The sequence below is a fragment of the Ceratotherium simum genome, chromosome 3 (assembly GCF_057802395.1).
Source record: "Ceratotherium simum simum isolate JZ-2026a chromosome 3, ASM5780239v1, whole genome shotgun sequence".
NCBI classification, from domain to species: domain Eukaryota; kingdom Metazoa; phylum Chordata; class Mammalia; order Perissodactyla; family Rhinocerotidae; genus Ceratotherium; species Ceratotherium simum.
Window position 1 is genome coordinate 21,317,230 of NC_141902.1, and position 19,050 is coordinate 21,336,279.

General features: G+C 37.1%; 1 long non-coding RNA gene across 9 annotated transcripts in view; it reads right to left on the reverse strand.

The window, feature by feature from the left end:
* LOC147917448 (uncharacterized) overlaps positions 1-15,265 on the reverse strand; it is a 168,172-nt gene extending 152,907 nt beyond the window's left edge. For all 9 annotated transcript variants that reach the window (XR_015549772.1, XR_015549773.1, XR_015549769.1 and 6 more), the window contains exon 1: positions 15,076-15,265. This is a non-coding gene — a long non-coding RNA (uncharacterized LOC147917448). The remainder of the gene's footprint in view (positions 1-15,075) is intronic.
* Between the last annotated feature and the right edge of the window lie 3,785 nt (positions 15,266-19,050).

The following is a 19,050-nucleotide window of genomic DNA, read 5'->3' on the forward strand; positions in this document are numbered from 1 at the left end:
AACCATTCTTCTAGCTTCATAAACATCTGAAGATTTGATCAAATTCTTCTTTCAATGGTAACTCAAGGAACTTCAAGGAATACCGGATCTGACCAAGGTTATTCTCTACCCAACCAAGCAGCTGTACCTCAGGGAAAACGTTTTGATCAAATAATGCGTGACCAATATTAACAAGATGTTTACCACCCAAAATTGGAAACTAGGTCCATAAAGTTGAAGACCTCTGAGACTAGCTAGGCATAAAACTTAATGGACCCCAGAGCTGATTAACTCTTTAAACTGAAATGGTTGGCACCATCCCAGTCTCATCACTCATGACTGCATGCATCCCAAGAGTAGACTGAGAAGATTCCAATACTAAAGGCACAAATACATGATGTTCCTTAACTCTTCTTTTCCTTAATTTGTAGTTCCGTATTGGATATATAAAATAGATGAAGTGAAGGCAGTATATTTTTACAAAATAGAAAACAAAATCTTTTCTTCTGCATATTATTTAGCTTTATTATAATGAATGGATATGAGATGTTATCTATCTGAATAAGAAACCAAGGTAGATTTTTACTTTTAGAAAATAAAGCATCAAGTTTTCCTATTAAATCTGTAATGTATGAATTCCTCCACTTATTTAAATATAAAAAATACCTGTTATACAGCAGTCCCTGGTGATCTCAAGTAATAGTTTTCATTATCCAGTTATTGACAAGCTCCTAAATGAAACTACTAATTTTTAAGACAGATAATATAAAGCAGTGAGTCTCAAATCTAGATGACCAAAGAATCCTTTGAGGAGCTTAAAAAAAACAAACAGATATCTGAGACTCGCCACTGGACATTCTGATTTACTAGGGGTAGCATGTGTCATTGAGTCTATGATTTTGAAAAATATTCCAGGTGATTCTGATAATTTGCCTAAATGTTATATATGTCTTTCACCCATTTCTGTAGAATTTACAATGTAGGCTTTTAGACCACCAACATTAGATTATCTGGGGAGATAATTTTAAATGTATATAACTAGGCAGCATTCCAGATACACTGATTCAGAACATTGAGAAGGACCTGGAAAATCTCATAATTGCAAACTCACTAAGTTTCAGTAATACTAACTCTAATACTAAGAAGCATCATTGATACTAAACAGCATCACTGAGGTAGAAATGCAGAAATAGACTAATTGCAGTAAAAGTCCTGGATTTTTATTTATTCTACACTTAGTTTCAGCAAAACAATGTCATCCAATACCAGTTAAATCAATGCTATTAATTTTAACTTTATTGGTATTGTGGTTTTGTTTCTATCTAATTTGAAGATTTGGTATAGACATATAATTTTCAAGGAGCTAAAACTTGAGCCATCTATACTTAGTCATAGATTTAAAAGTATTTAAATACAATTACAGTAAGACTAATCTAAGATGACATTGAGGATCCATAAGAAATTGTATTTTCCTTAAAAAGCAGTTTTTGATTGCCAATTGAATCTTTGACTGTCAATTGACTATCTGTACAAGGAAGCCACTCTGAAAACAGACAATTATCCAAGGAGTTAAAGTATCATCTGTCATTACCTTCCAGGGCATGATGGTTAATTTTATGTGCCAACTTGGCTAGGACACAGTACCCAGATTTTTGGTCAAACACTAGTCTAGATGTTGCCTGAAGGCGAGATTAACACTTAAATCAGTAGACTTTTAGTAAAGCAGATTACCCTCCAACATATAGGTGAGCCTCATCCAAACAGCTGAAGGCCTTAAGAGCAAAAAGACTGACATCCCCAGAGGATGAGAGAACTATGCCTACAGTCTCCCTTGGGACTTGAGCTGCAACAACAACTCTTCCCTGGGTCTCCAGCCTTCCAGACTACCTGACAGATTTTGGCTTGTCAGCCTCAACAATCATATAAGCCAACTCCGTATATATATTTACACACATTACAAAGTAATCAATTTATTGTTTTGGGGTTCAGGTTCCAGGTAAGATGAAGTAAGCACACTTCTCCCTATCTCCTGAACACAACTATAAAACCCGTACAGAAAACATAGGACAGATTTTTGAGAACTCTAAAAAGTGGATAGCAGTAGGCAGATCAGAAAATACCAGAATTAAAAGGGCCAGAAAACTAGTGGTCAACTTACCACTTTTTTTCTTCTGACATGCCCTCGCCAGAATATTAATGCAGCCAGATGCCACCAAGTGAGCACTGTGGTACAAACAGAACTCCAGGAAAAACCTTTTATTTCTGATTTAAAGAACAGGAAAAGAACTCTTAATACTCAGAGACAATGCAGAAATCCCCATATTTTTTTCTTTTCTCTGTTCTTTCATGCTCCAGGCCCCAATAAATCCATGGAAATGTAACAGTGGTAGCCACAGGGACCCCAAAGAGTCAAAATTGTGAAGGAAGGGAAACTTCCTCTCTGTTTGGTGGAGTTGTGGTTCCAAGTGGGTGGGAGTCAGCCCTCACTACTTTTTTCCTCTCTGTCCTCACATCACTTGGTCCTGGATGTAGGCTCAAAAATGGAAGCGTGCAACAGAATAGAGTAACTGCAATACCAATAGTCTGGCCTGAGGACTAAAAAGGAAAACCCTAGGGAACTGGAAAGTTCCAGGGTGATGACAAAGAACAAAGAACTCAAAGAAACAACCCAAAATGTTGTTTATGAACGTCAGATCTTCTTCCCAGCTGCACAGGCGTGGATCTGATCCTAATTAGCATACCAAAGACTTTGAAAACTGAATTAATGGGCAGACCACCACCCAGGTTCCAAACTGAGCACTGGGTGGTACAGCCAGGAAAAATCCAAAAAGTACTACAAAAGCTTCAAAACCTGAACTGATATTAGAAACACCACCCACAGAAGACTAGGTGAGACTTGTGGCCTGAAAATAAGCAAGTTGATTTTCTGCTAAAATATAAGTATCAATACTCTTAATAGGATTAAACAAGACCCAGAGTCTAATAACATAATATTTAAAATGTTCAGGATACAATCCAAAATTAATTGGCACATGAAGAGCCAGGAAAACGTCAACTCATATGGGAAAAGATGTAAAACAGATGCCAACATTGAGATAACACAGACGTTGGAATAATCTACAAAGACTTTAAAGCAGCCATTACAAAATGCTTGATTAGCAATCTTGAACGCTCTTAAAACAAATTTTAAAATAGAGGGACCAGCCCCATGGTGTAGTGGTTAAGTTCAGCGTGCTCCACTTCGGCAGCCTGGGTTTGGTTCCCAGGCACAGACCAACACCACTCATCAGTGGCCGTGCTGTGGGGGGCGACCCACATACAAAATACACAAAGATTGGCACAGATGTTAGCTAGGGGTAAATCTTCAAGCAAAAAGAAGATTGGCAACAGATGTTAGCTCAGGGAAAATCTTCCTCAGCAAAAACAATATATATATATATTTCATAAGTGTATATAAAGCATATAAGAAAATTAAGAAACAATTATAACTCAGGTTTATAAACAAAATATTGTCAGAGTCTTAGAAGCCTCCTGTGTGTCCCTCCCCAGTTACATTTCTCTCTCTTCCCACTAGAAACAACCATTATTCTGATTTCTATGAATAATTCACTCATGTTTTTCTATTTATGAATCCCTAAATAATAGTTTTATTTTTTCAGATTCTCAATTGTATAAAATTATCATACAGAAAGTATCATCCGTTTGACTTTCTTCTTTCACTCAATATTACGTATATGCTCATCCATATTAGGGGATGTATCATAAAGTATTCTATTTTATGAATATATAAAAATCTTAAAATTCTACTATTGATGGATATTTGAATTGTTTCCAGTTTGGGGTTATTATAAAAAAGACTACTATGAACACGTGATGCACACATATAAGGTTTTTTCTAGAGTATACAAATAGAAGTGGGACTGCTAAGTCATAGGATGTGCACATATTTAATTTTCCCAGATAATGCCGAACCTGTCTTCCCCAGTGGTTGCACCAGTTTACAATCCACCAACAGAGTATGCATGTTCCCATCACTTCATATTCTTACCAATACTTGTTATTTCTGACAATTTAATTTCTGCTAATTTGATGCATATGTTAAAATAACTCCTTGTGATCTTAAATCACATTTTCCTGTTTACTAACATGGTTGAGAGTCTTTTTATACGTTTATTAGCTGCTTATATTTCCTTTCCTGTCACTTAATGCCTTTTAAAATTCTTTTGGACTCTTGGGCTCCACTCTCACTCTTTCCCCAGCAGTTTCTCTGAGAATAAAAATTGTCATTGATTTTGGCTTTCAGATCTCTGCAGCTATTTATTTATTTATTTATTTATTTTTAATTTATTTATTTTTTTGTGAGGAAGATCAGCCCTGAGCTAACATCCATGCTAATCCTCCTCTTTTTGCTGAGGAAGACTGGCTCTGAGCTAACATCCATTGCCAATCCTCCTCCTTTTTTTTTCCCCCCAAAGCCCCAGTAGATAGTTGTATGTCATAGTTGCACATCCTTCTAGTTGCTGTATGTGGGACACGGCCTCAGCAGGGCCGGAGAAGCGGTGCGGCGGTGCGTGCCCGGGATGCGGACCTGGGCCGCCAGCAGCAGAGTGCGCACACTTAACCACCAAGCCACGGGGCCGGCCCTCTGTAGCCATTTAAAAGCACCACCAAAAGTTCATAAAAGAGTTGCATCCCCAAGAGGCACCAAGTATTCCCTGCCTCACCGACATATCTGATTTCACACCACTATACAAGCTCCTCCAGAAATAGTTGAGAGTCACCTTCCAGCTGATCACCACCTCATTCAATTCTACCTCATTCGACTACACCTTTACTTCTGAAGAAGACCTATTAGGATTTGAAGCTTTCTGTAGAGTAAATATCTTGGAGATTGAAGGGTCCACGGAAATAATTCGTCATCTATCTTTATCCTCTCATTTTAGAGAGGAAAAAGTAAAGACTATGAAACATAAACAGAACCAGATTTAGAATGTAAGATTATTTCTTTAATGATCTCTTCCAAAATTCTAGATAAAATAGGAAGATCATTTTTCTAATTATGAAAATATATATGCATATACAAAATTTAAGCAATAAGAAAATATACAAAGAAGAAAATAAAATTCATCCAACGTCCTACAAACTGAAAGTAACTACTGTATATTTTCCTGGAACAAATTTCTAAACATCTTTCTCTCTCTCTCTTTATAATTCTTTATTTGGCGTTTAGTTTATTTCTATAAGGAATATAGTTTGAAATATATAATCCCACATTTATTTAATGTTTTACTTATGATAAATTCCTAGAAAACAATTTCTGTATTAAAACATTCATATTTTAGTAGTTTACTCTCATTAACGAACTTCCCTATAGGAAGTACCAATCTACTATAAGAGTGCTAGTTTCCTCTGGCCCTTACCTACATTGAATATCATCGATCCTTTTAATATCTGCCAGTCTGACGAGCAAAAATGTGATAGATCTGGGCCAGCCCTGTGACGTAGTGGTTAAGTTTGGCATGCTTTGCTTTGGTGGCCCAGGTTTGCAGGTTTGGATCCCAGGCATGGACCTACACCACTCATCAGCTGTGCTGTGGTGGCGACCCACATAAAAAATAGAGGAAGACTGGCACAGATGTTAACTCAGGGCTAATCTTCCTCAAGCAAAAAATGAGGAAGATTGGCAACAGAGGTTAGCTCAGGGCTAATCTTCGTCAGCAAAAATAAAATAAAAAAAGTGATGGATCATTGTTTTGTGTGTATTTCCTTGAATACCAGTTATATTGACATACTACAGTATGTGAAAATGTGTCTCTCCTGACATGCTTCAGCATCTAGAATTAGACATATGACACAATGCAGCCAATTAATTAGTAACTGCTACCCAGGATAATGAATATTGGGGGAGTGACATAAAGATAATGGGTCATTTAGAAGTTCTATGAAGCACCTACCAAGGAGTTGAGAGGCTAGTAGCATGGCATAAAGCAAATATTCAAAGATGTGGAGTCCAGCAGCATATCAGCTAATTGTCCAATGGCATCAGGGTCAGCAGTGTCACATGCTCAGTGACAATTATGACAATGGTGATATCTGAAGCAAACACTTCCTGTAGCAAGATCTTGGCTGTGCAGAGTTCCTTAGATCCCACCTGGCCCTGGTTCTCATCCTTCACTTTGATTATGTGAGCCACCTGACACCTTTATCATCATAAATTAGGCAGAATCAATTTCGGTTTACACCTCCACTTCATGGTTAGTTACGTAATTTTCTTTCTTTCTATCTATTTCTAGACCTTCTACCATCTGATTATATAATTGTTATCTTTTTGAACTAATACATAAAGCTATAAAAACATCTTCTCCACTGCTTCTGTCATTAATTTGCATAACAAAATTTCGGGCATAATTTTCAGACAGCTATTTGGCGAATTTGCTTTAGGAAATTATATTTAAACAAGCAAGAGATTAAGTCTGGACTCACATTTGCCTTAACAATTCTAGATTTGAGTATAATGATGTACACCTGAAATTTATACAATGTTATAAACCAATGTTACTGCAATAACAAAAAAAGAATTCTAGATTTGCATTCCTTTTTCCTTTTAATTTCAAAAGGAAAAATATGATTAACTAAAAAAGTAAATTTTTTACTTACATAACCTGTTGATATAGAAACATGGAAGCATTATTTATAATAGGTGCCATGCACCACTACATGTACATGTTGAAAGCGGCAAGCGCTTTGCTGTACTGGAAAGACAAGTACATAACTATTGAAAGTAAGTTTTCCTCTATAACATTATCAACTACAAAATGTCAGAAATTTTGAAGAAAGAAGAAAATAAGTGATTCTTCAATTAAAAACCCCACATGAAGCAAAATAATTTGCAAGTTTAATTGGACACTTACAGACATCTAGAGAAACATTTGGTAAATTTAGAGAAGTTCCACTGGATGTTTCAGAACCCCTTACTACATATTTCTCTCATTAAAACCGAAGGCAAATCATTATTTAAAATGACATCATTTTTCTCCCAGTAATTAAAACTAAAATCTAACTTTTGATAACATTTAACTGTACTTTACTTTTTTAATAACCATTATCTCTTGGTAGGTACAAAACTCCAGAAAGTTATACCAGCTAGACATAAAGGTAAATTGACTTTATTCATTAACATCCTAATTACCATGCCCTTATTGTGGGCTTATTTGTGTGATTCGCTTTTTGGCTAATGGAACGTGAGTGGACGTGACGTATGATCGAGCAGAAGCTTTGAGCACTGGAGTGGTCGGACTCACTTACTAGCACTCGTATTTATACCATGAGAACTGCATCGCCCAAATGGGGACTGCGGCATCTGCTTAAATCCTCAATTAAAAAAGACACATGGAAAAAGGGCAGAGTTGTGACTGACCAGCAGTGGCCTGAAGCTGATATGTAATGAGAGCAACCGATGTAACTTTGTTGTTATGGCAATCGAATTTGAGAGATGTTTGTTACACATCATAACTTAATGCAAGCTAGCTAATACATGTGGTACCGGTCCTCATTGTGATCCAATCTACCTCTTCAGATCAGGTAATTCTGTGTATTATGTAGTACTTTTTCAAAAAACTAATAATAATGAGAGAGCAAGCATCTTAATCCCAGTATTCCCAGCAGAATCCCTGTTATTTATTGTAATTGGAACAGCTTAAGTCATATAGTACCCCTGAATTAGGTTAGGAGAATAGAATGAGATACTTATTTTAGCCTACATACTCCACCCCTGGAGTCCAGGGTGGAAGCAGTTTCTCTAAAACTACAAGGACGACTGAATGGAAATTGGGGGCTATTGGAAACTGAGAAGGAGAAATAAATTATCAGAAGACAGTTAACAAATATTTGTTACACTATGAAAGAAGACATTTTTTAGTGACCTCTTATAAACAATGTTGAAACTTCTAAAGAAAATGTATGCATAGTTCATATTCAAAAATGTTTAAAACACGGACAGAAATATAATTTAGATTACTGGTCATTAATGACACATTCGTCATCTGTAATATGACTGCACTAATTTCAATAAGAGTAAAGAAGTAAAACTTCATAATGGCAGGATCATATATAGCATTCAAACAATATAAATGAATTTGAAGATTATTGAAAAAAGGAAAATACTAATGAGTTTAAAAGATATTCCATTTTTATTTCCACTACACATTTACCCACTAAAGGGTTACATGATTAGTTTGAGACAGAAGTCAGTAAAAAATATTCTTTAACCAGTCAGAAGGTTATGAAGGAAATCTAGATACTTTTACACATATTTGAGTCTGTGGTCCATTTCAAATAAACTAATGGAGACAGCTAACAGAGAACATTTCATCACTTGTATCTTCAAAACATATATTGTCTTACCTAAAAATTAAATACACATACATCATGCAGTATGTCTATTTCACTTTATTTACCGATACTAGCCAGAACAAGAATGTGTACGTTTTTCCTATTTTTAAGTTTACTAGAGATTGAGAAAGATTTTTAACTATATTTAACTGTTCACATGAAAATGGCTAAGTATAGAATCAGAAGAGGAGGATAGCAAAGCATATTACATAAACTTAAGGAACTAAAGTTGCCTTAGGATTGGATAAATGATAAATCAGATGAGGTACCATTAAGAATGAAAACGGTTAAAAATGTAGGTGGCAACAGTGAAAGCTGGTAGAAAAGTAGGTGCCTTACTTCCCTATAAGAATTAGAAGCTGGGAATAATACCTTTGATTGGAAGAATTCGAAAGTTACTTTCCTCTTACAATATATCACATCAAATTCTTTCTCTTCTTTCTATAGGAGATTATGAAAAGTTTTCAGAAAAAAAATGAAGTCAAACCAATGACATATAGCTGTCATATATTTCTAAAAGCCTATAACAGTGAAAAAATCTATAGGTAGAAAAATAGGAAGCAGGGTGTCATTAACATAGCCTTTCAGGATATCTGTTTTTCCGACTTTCTTACATAGGAGAAAATTAAAACAGAATTTGATTGTGAAAATGCCTATCCATCCTTCAAAAAATGCCCTTCGATGAAATTATTAGTAAAAATGGGCCCGACTAAATCATCTACTGTGAGCATACAGCTGCATCAACAATGCTTTTTTTCTGTTTTGACAAAGTAAAAGAAAAATTCTTAGGCATGAGATGGAAAAGAATGAGCAAGTAATTTTGTTGTATTTTTTTTTTCCTTTTAGGGATTAGGTAAACTCACAAAAACGAAATGACAAATGTAACAGGTAATATATGCCCATTGTTATGGATGATGCTATGGATAATGACTTGAAGAGATTACCATGCTATATAACTAAGCTTGTACCTCATGATTGCCTGAAGTCAGCTCTCATAACCAGAACTAAAGCAGGAATCAAAATCTCTTGGCTTCTCTTCCCTTGTAAACTTTGCTCCATCTTTACCATCTTTCTCCTCTGGAAGCTTTCTTCTTTGGCATCATTAAGGAAAGGATTTGTGCAAGTCTTACCTTTAGGCAGGTGGATTCTCACTTGAGACCAGGGGTGCTGTGTTGCACAACTCCAAGGTCTATAATTCAAAATGTAGCAAAAGCCAGGATATATAGATTTTTTGAAGTTCCTGGAGTTCCAGAAGGCACAGTTCACATAGAAAACAATGTGAATGCTGCTCTTTGAGGTTGAGGGACACACTGGTATTGCTCGGGGCATACTATGTGAGCCCCTCAAAACCTTGGGGCCCAATGAAATACAGGGGCTGCAAGACCCTAGTTTTACCACCACCTCTTTCTAACAATACAAATAATAAAGTATGAGATAAGGGCAGAAGTCACTGGCAAAATTTTATTTCCTAAATCTGATCACTTACTCTCTTCTCTTTTTCACTCTGTGGCTATTGCTTTGGGGAAACAGCTGATGAAGAAGTTACATATGAACAAACTAACAAAAAAAGCAGCTCATTCTGCTTATGGATAACGGCAAATTGATAGATTATATTAACAGAGTAAAGGGATCTTAGATAGTCAAAGAATTGGGAATTTGAGAGTAGAAAATGACCATTTTCTCCTATAGCTTCAATTTACAGATGAGAAAACTGAAGAAAAGACGATCAGAGATCATAGACTAAGATTCTAGGTGTCTAATCATATTCACCCAGAAAAGTTCTTCTATAAGTTTTATTTAAAAATGCTCCCATGTAAGATTCCTTCTTCATACAAGATTCCCATTGTCCAGCATGACACTGTCTTCCATCCAAGCCAAGGTACCTCTGCTTCATCAAAAGAAATTCTAAAGGAGGCACTATAGAAGGACACTAAATTCTAAAGGATCGCTATAGAAGTACAGTAATCCTAGAAATGAAAAACAAAGCAAATGGAAAATGAACAATGGCCATATAAAGAAATGATAAATATGTTTTTGCGGTCAAAAACTAGAATTAAAATACACAAAATCAACAACATGTAAGTCTGAAGATGGGTGTTAAGTGGAAATAAAATGTTCTACAGTTCTTATACTGTCTGAGAGGAGAACAAAGGTGTTAAAGTACATTTGGACATTAATGAATTAAGTATGCAAATTCTGATTTCTAGGGTAATCACTTAAAGAGTAGAAAAAGTGTATTTCCAACTGAGCAGAGAAGAAATAAATTTTTCATGTTTCTTCTGCTATTTTCTTTCACATTTATAAATAATTTTTAAATGTTTGTAGGTCTGCTATATCAATTTTAGACACTATCTATTAACTGACTGACTTGCACGTTATCTTATGGCTTTTATGCCAATACCTCACCATTTCCTCTTCTTTGCTTCCTATCTTTTCTCCCAATTTAGTTATATCATAGTTCTGAGATAAATCAACATTCAAATTTAACATTTAACATTATTATGACTATATAAATAATGTTAGTTGCCAACCCAAGTTTATTGAAATTGCATTTCCTTTCTTGTCTAACTTTTTGTCTTTTTTCTGGAGTTAATGATGGCCTCATTCTTCTTTTGCATGGTTCTCTATTACTTATTTCTAATTCTTCACAAAAGAATTGCAAGTAATTGGTTCTGGGGAGTGAGAATTGGAGATAGATAGGAGCAAGGTTGAATTTCAAAATATTTAACAACCAATAACATATAGACATCAATTAATCCAATACTCTCTGTCCATAAACAACCAGTAAGGCCATGCTGGAGTGTACTCACTGGACATCAGCCCTGGGGAGGGGAATCTGGAAGGAAATCGTGGGCTAGGAGATTGCTATTGCTTTGTTACAAGCCTTGCAGTACTATCTGACCTTTTAAATGGTATGTATGGATTATGTAAAATAAAAATGAAAAATAATTTTAAAAATAAATACCTTTAGTTATATTTAGTCCTTTAACTCTATCAGATCAAGTTGAAGCTAAAGAATTCATTACGTGACAAAAACACACAAAATAAAATGCTAGGAAGTATTTGAAACAAAAGTCCATAGGGGGAAAAATGTTTCTGCTGTTTAACAGGACTGCCCAACAACCAAGGTTCTTATTTTATAACAAATAAATATTTTTGCCTCTGTTTAGAGCTAGAGGCTGAATAATATACATCAAATTCTTCTAGGCAAAGCGAATTGAATTAAAGAGATCAGGCAGTTTTCTCCTTGAGGAAACTGTTAAGTAATTGCACCCTATTAGGTGTTAATTTTCAACAGGTGCTGCTTAAATGCAACTTAGTGTCATCCTTGTATTTAATAAGGTCTCTGAGTTGAGAGTCCCTGTGCCAAATTTTAGACCAATTCATTTAAATTGGATAGAGTTACTACACCTCCCCCAAAACAAATAAAGATAGACATGATATTTAGTAACTGTAAGGGGCACCACATTATCATTCTTAATTTCCCTCCAGAAATCATTTCTGTCAATAATTCTATTTCGACTAAGATGAATGAGAGGCAAGGGCATTAGGTTTCAGTAGCAGACTGCTGACAAACTGGTTTGGGGACTACAGCGGATATTAGATCATGAAGTTATGAAATAGAGGAAAAGTGTCTTCCTTTTTGTGGTATACAAACATAAAGAAAAGAGAGACCAATAATCTTTCTTAACACTGAATTATTATCGGAAATATAGAGTATCTATGAATACAAGGACTTTTACAGGTTCTCAGCAAGGAAGAGTTTTTGTTTTGTTTCTTTCAATGGATTACCAAAAGAAATTTTTCTTCTTGTCCTTTGGAATTTAAAGGCAAAAGCTTGAGGCAAGACATAGGAAGAAAAATTCAGAAATAAAAAGCTATAATTGGACATTGAACACAACATGGAATTTGTTACAGAAAAATATTAAAACTGAATATCAAGCAAAAATTAAAATAAAATAGTATTACATGTGTGAGTTACAAATTAATACAAAATTAAATTATTTTATTCAATTCAATAAATATTTAAAAGATGGAATGGAGATAGAAAATGGCATGGTCCTGCCTTTATGATAAATATAACTTAAAAGTGAAGACAGACACATAAGCAAATAATTTCTTAAATAACCAAATAATTGTTAGACTGTGATTAATTCTGCCTGAGGCTGATCAAGTATGACTTTATTTAAGAAAAATCAATTTGAAATATGTATAACTGACCATTAAATAGAGACAAGAAGAAAGGCAGATGGAACAGCAAAAAAGAATCAAAGTGCACAGCATATTGAAGGAAGTATAAATAGTGTGACATGGTTAGAATTTACGACAACCTTTGTCTAAAGAGAGCACATATTGAGAGAAAGTAATAGCAGTCTAATACATTTGTTGCTGTTTCCTGATATTTCTCGAACAATTAGATAAATAACCTATTCTATCGGAATTATGGCTCCAGTTCATGTTTACTTGTGCTCTACATTTTGCAAGGAGTCATCACTTGCACCCCAAATAGAAATCCTGTTACGTAACTTGTACAGCCATGTTCCTTCCTGAACATATCCCTGCACCCACCGACAGAATCCAATGCACTGTCTCAAAACAAAAGCACAGGCTATCAGAAGACTTTACACATTTGGGAAGAAGCCCTTATAAATTTTTCTTCCTTTTTCTATCAGAAACACAGGCATATGCTACCAGAAGCCTTTACAAATTTCTTCCTTTTTCCATCTTGTACCAGCTTATACCATATTATCAAAATATGACATCGACCGTGCGAAACTAAATTTGTAACTTAGTTCTTTTTCCACCACATCAACCACATCAACCAAGACATGATTATTGTCCTCAATGCATTAAACTGCTATTTCAGGGATTTTTAAGGACTACAGAAATTCAACCCATTAGAATAAGTTGTGAGAGGGCCTGGGTGCTAGTTAGCACAGATAAAATAAAGACTATTTTTGGTGCATAATTTTCAGCCCCTTAGAAAAAACAGATGCTTTTCCAAGTGTATAAAAATATACTTAAAAGTTTTGCATCATACCTGTTTGTTATTGTGGCTCTGCCATCCTCCCTGCCTTGACGTAGTGCAGCCAATATTTATAATTTCACATGATAATTCTCTCAATGTTTTATCTACATTGCCAATAAATCCGAAATGTCAATAAAAATTTAACTGAGTCTTTGGAGGTACATATTTTGGCTATTGCTTAAATAAAGGGAATTAGGTGACTCCCAACTTCCCAACTTTTTTTTCTTTTTTCTTTTTTTTTTTTTGGTGAGGGAGATTAGCGCTGAGCTAACATCCATTGTCAATCTTCCTCTTTTTGCTGAGGAAGATTAGCCCTGAGCTAACAGCCATGCCATCTCCCTCTATTTTGTATGTGGGACACCGCCACAGCACGGCTTGATGAGCAGTGTGTAGGTCAGCGCCCAGGATCGGAAGCTGCGAACCCCAGGCCCTGCCAAAGCAGAGTGCATGAACTTAACCACTACACCACTGGGCCAGCCCCTCAACTTCCCAACTTTTGATAGCTGAGTTTTCAATCCTTGCTTTTGCTACCTTGTTCTCATAATTAAGATTTCCACAAATCTCATATTTATAATTATACTGACTATGATGTTGTTAACACTCCTGATTGTGAATTATGGAAACTTCAGCACTTACATTCCTCCTTCAGCACTTAGATTCTAAGACTTTCAGACGCATTCATGTTCATTAAAGGTTTTCAATACTAGTGACTGCAGATTTGAATGCCAAGTATTTGACAGTTGTCTGAAAGGCCTTCCAAAATAACCATGTGTGTATTTACTCTGGCTCTAAGGGAAAAATGTACCAATCATTACTTTCCTTGTACTAGGAATTTCCAGCTATAGAAATAACAAGTGGACATAACTTGACAACCTTTAAATCAAAGCACGTACATACCTACATCGTCTGAATAAATTGTGAACACAAATATTTTAAACAAAATTTAAGAAAGTGAAAATGCTTCTACTATTTTAAATGTGGAATTAGATCATCAACCTTGCATTCAGATTTGTTTGTCAAATATTGGCCAAAACTTCCTGGATTATTGAAAAAGTAACTGCATATAAGGCAAGTGATGAACATGTCAACTTACATTAACTTGTGAGCTGATTTTTATCCAAATTATTCCTTATTACAAATATTATCATTTTAAAAGTATAAGGAGAGGAGAGAAGTCAAGATGGCGGCGCAAGCAGACTCTGAACTCACCTCCTCTCGTGGACACAGCCAATTTACAACTACTCGTGGAAAAATTACCCCTGAGACAGAACTGAAAACTGGATGAGAGGAACTCCTGCAACAATGGACAATCCTAACTGAGGTGGAAGAGGCAGAGACTCCCTTCCGGAGAGGAAAAACGCCGCCTTCACAAGCCGCCAGCTTCACGGCCGCCGGGAGCAGCGCACAGGTCCGCAGCCTCCCTGGAGGCGCGGGGCCCTGAGCCGGGGAGCGCCCCCGCTGTGGGCATATTGGGGACCCAGCACAATCGAGACCAGCGGCATAATATCTGACTGTGCCTGCTACTAAAACACTGGGGAGCACCCCCAGAAAACCCGGTTCACAAAGAAACTAAAACTGGCTCTTAAAGGGCCCGCGCGCAAACTCACCCGTTTCAGAAAGCATCCTAAAATCACCAGAAAGAAAGGTGCACAGTGCTGTGGTGAAAAGAGACTCACCTAATAGGCCCTGAGTGCATCTCGGTGAGGGGTGAGACCTATCCAGGGACTGGGACATTGGCGGCGGCCATTGTTGTGGCCTGGTGTGGGCGTGCTGACACAGACACCATTGGAGTTCTCCCTGAGGCCTGCTAGCCCAGGGTCTGCTCCACCCGCTAGAGCACCAATTTAATCCAGCTCAGCCAGGGCAGGCAGCACACCCTAGAGACTGGCCCCACCCAACAACAAGCCCTCAGGCAACTTGTGGGCCTGCATAGATTGGTGACTGGATTCTCTGCAGCCTGGCAACTGAGCCCACTTGAGCGGGGCAGGGTGTGCACAAGGAGCGGGTGGAGAGTGTGGGACGGTGGCGGAGTGTGTGGGGCTCCCGCCATGGAGATACTGGGTCCGCTTGGGGAGGTCGGGGCTCTCACACGGGGCAGGACTGTGTTGACTGTGTGTGTGGACCTGTGGGCGGCAGGGACTGTCAGCTGCAGAAGACTTGTGCTTCTCAAAGACCCACATAGGAGGTTTGCCCCACCTTCCAAAGCCTGAAACGATTGGGTGCTCCTGTGCCTGAGGCCAGCCCCACCCAGCTGCAATCCTCAGAGAGCTGACAAGAGACCTAATAGGCTAGAGGCTTACAGCAATTATAAGGCCCTGAGCCTAACAACCTGCCACCCTGGGGGCCTACTCACTTAAAAGAAATACTGCAACGCAAATGTGGTATTAGAACTTGCAGCCAACTGTGCTGGGGCTCCCCACACCTGATAAAGAGACCAAAGGGCCCACAACAACTACAAGCAGCTGAGCATTACAACAGCTGGCCAGGAGCATAACTCAGCCTCCCTGGGCACCTACAGGGAGAGCAAACAGGCCACAACAGAAGGACACACGTAGCCCACATAGGGGTCACCCCTGGAACCTTGAGAACTGAGGGAATCACACTGGAAGCCTCCTAAGGCATCACTACATAAGGTCACCTATCCAAGAGCAGGAGACGTTCACCATACACCATACACAAAAATTAACTCCAAATGGATTAAAGACTTGAATGTAAGACCTGAAACTGTGAAACTTCTAGAGGAAAACATAGGCAGTACGCTCTTCGACATAGGTCTTAGCAACATCTTTTCAAACACCATGTCTGACCGGGCAAGAGAAACAATAGAAAAAATAAACAAATGGGACTACATCAAACTAAAAAGCTTCTGCACAGCAAAGGAAACCATCAACAAAACGAAAAGACAACCTAACAATTGGGAGCAGATATTTGCAAACCATACATCTGATAAGGGCTTAATCTCCAAAATATATAAAGAACTCATGCATCTCAACAACAAAAAAACTACCAACCCAATTAAAAAATGGGCAAAAGACCTGAACAGACATTTCTCCAAAGAAGATATACAGATGGCCAACAGACACATGAAAAGATGTTCAAAATCACTATCAGGGAAATGAAAATCAAAACTACAATGAGATATCACCTCACACCAGTCAGAATGGCTATAATTAACAAAATAGGAAACAACATGTGTTGGAGAGGATGTGGAGAGAAGGGAACTCTCATACACTGCTGGTGGGAGTGCAAACTGGTGCAGCCACTATGGAAAACTGTATGGAGATTCCTCAAAAAATGAAAGTTAGAACTACCATATGATCCAGCTATTCCACTGTTGGGTATTTATCCAAAGAACTTGAAAACAGCAATTTGTAAAGGTACATGCACCCCTGTGTTCATTGCAGCGTTATTCACAATAGCCAAGACTTGGAAGCAACCTAAGTGCCCATCAAGGGACGAATGGATAAAGAAGCTGTGGTATATATACACAATGGAATACTACTCAGCCATAAGAAACGATGAAATCCAGCCATTTGTGACAACATGGATGGACATTGAGGGTATAATGCAAAGTGAAATAAGTCAGAGGGAGAAGGTCAAATACCGTATGATTTCCTTCATTAAGTAGTAGATAATAACAACAATAAACAAACACATAGGGGCAGAGATTGGATTCGTGGTTGCCGGGGGGGAGGGGAGGGAGGGAGGGGGGTGAAGGGGATGGTTCGGTACATGTGTGTGGTGATGGGTTGTAGTTGGTGTTTTGGTGGTGAACATGATGTAATCTGTGCAGAAATGGAGGTGTAGCGATGTACACCTGAAATTTTTACAATGTTGTAAATCAATGTTACTGCAATAAACAAAAAATTAAAAAAAAAAAAAGTATAAGGAAAGGAGTACATTGTTACTGTTTGCATTGATTCATTGCCTGGATGTCTGTTCCAGCAAAGCAAAGAACAAAATGGGCCTTGGAAAATAAATCATCTACTCATTATCAGATATCTATGGAAGTAAGTTTATATTTTAATATTTAAACAATCATGCTGTCTTCTAGAATCATACGAGAATTAGGAACATAAAAACTCTTGCCAAAATCTGTGGAAGCCTATTAGCATAGCTAATGTCAGTCATGATACTTGGAAGCTTAAAACAGAAAGGATTTATCTCCCTGCCAAGGAGGATCAACAAGACTGTACAACTCTCACCTTTCCTCTAAGCCATCCAAGGCTAGTGTTAAGAAATCTTGCCCAGTCTCTCATCCACAATAGAAAGGAAAATATTGTACTCAAAGAAGCTTTTTAGTGACTTATTCTCATGGGCAATTTAATTGGTTTTCTGTCATAGAAAGAAACTAAACTCCACTTAAAATTGAACTTGACCATTTTTTAAAAGGAAAGCTAAAAAACAATTCAAAATTTTGAAATTTATTTCCAGATGCCAAGGTCCAGGAAACCCCATGGTTATATTTTTTAAAAGATATAAAATATTAATAGAAAACAACTAGAAATAAATGATATCATAACTAAACTGAATGGTCAAGGAAAAGACTGTGAAAGTAACTAATGTTATAAAAGGAGTCAAGGAATCCTGAAGTTCTAAACTTTATTATAAGCTTACACTAGCAATCAGAAGTGAGGTTCAGGAACAATTTTATATGATTATTTTACTGGAATTTATAATGAAAGTGCCTATCATGTTCCACTGTGTTAGCACAGGGAATATAATAAATAAAATAGACAAGCCCCATGCCCGTAAGCAAACTGCCATTCATGCTTCTCATCATTTTCACATGGCAAGAGCTAAAAAATTGTTAGATATCTAAGACACCTCTGCATTACAACATTGTGATTGGCATTTTCATTTCCCAATAGCAATGGAGTTATTTTCAATTAACAGAAAGAGGAAGGAAGGAAAAAGAAGTGGAAAAGAGAGAATGGAGAAGAGATATGAGGGAAGAGGAGAGGGGAGGAGGGCGTGAGGGGAAGGAAGGGGAGAGGAGGGGAGAGGAGAGGAGGGGAAGGGAGAAGAGGAGAGGGAAGAGGAGGAGAGGAGAGGGGAGAGAAGAGAACTTGACTTCTAAACAAGCAACTGTGCTACCAAGTTTTATGTGAAACTTGTAGACAATAATGTTTGCTTTTATTGAGTTTTTCCTCCCAAACATGATACATTGCAAAAGGATTTAGCAAATGAAATCTTCAAATTTGTTTTTTTAAGTTTTATACTCTTTATGAGTACAAAATATTATAAAGCTATTCAAATAAATGTTTACATACAATTTAAAGTTTAAGTACCTTGAAAAACCTTTTAGCACACTTAACTTTAGCATTAAAGTAAATAGGAAACCACCAACTTATCTAACATTGTTCAACAACTTTAAGAATTTTAAGATTATCCCTCTAATAAAGATATTTTAGCAAAAAATATTTGAATTCCTCTAAAGAAGCAAAATTTGAAAGGAGAATGTTACTTGAAATCCTCAGTGGCTTTAGGCTAATATTTTAAGTATTTTTATGCTAATTAAAAACAAAATTTTGGGGGCTGGCCCTGTGGCGTAGCGGTTAAGTTCGTGCACTCTGCTTCGGCAGCCTGGGGTTCTCAGGTTCGGATCCCAGTCGCGGATCGACGCACCACTTGTCAAGCCAGGCTGTGGC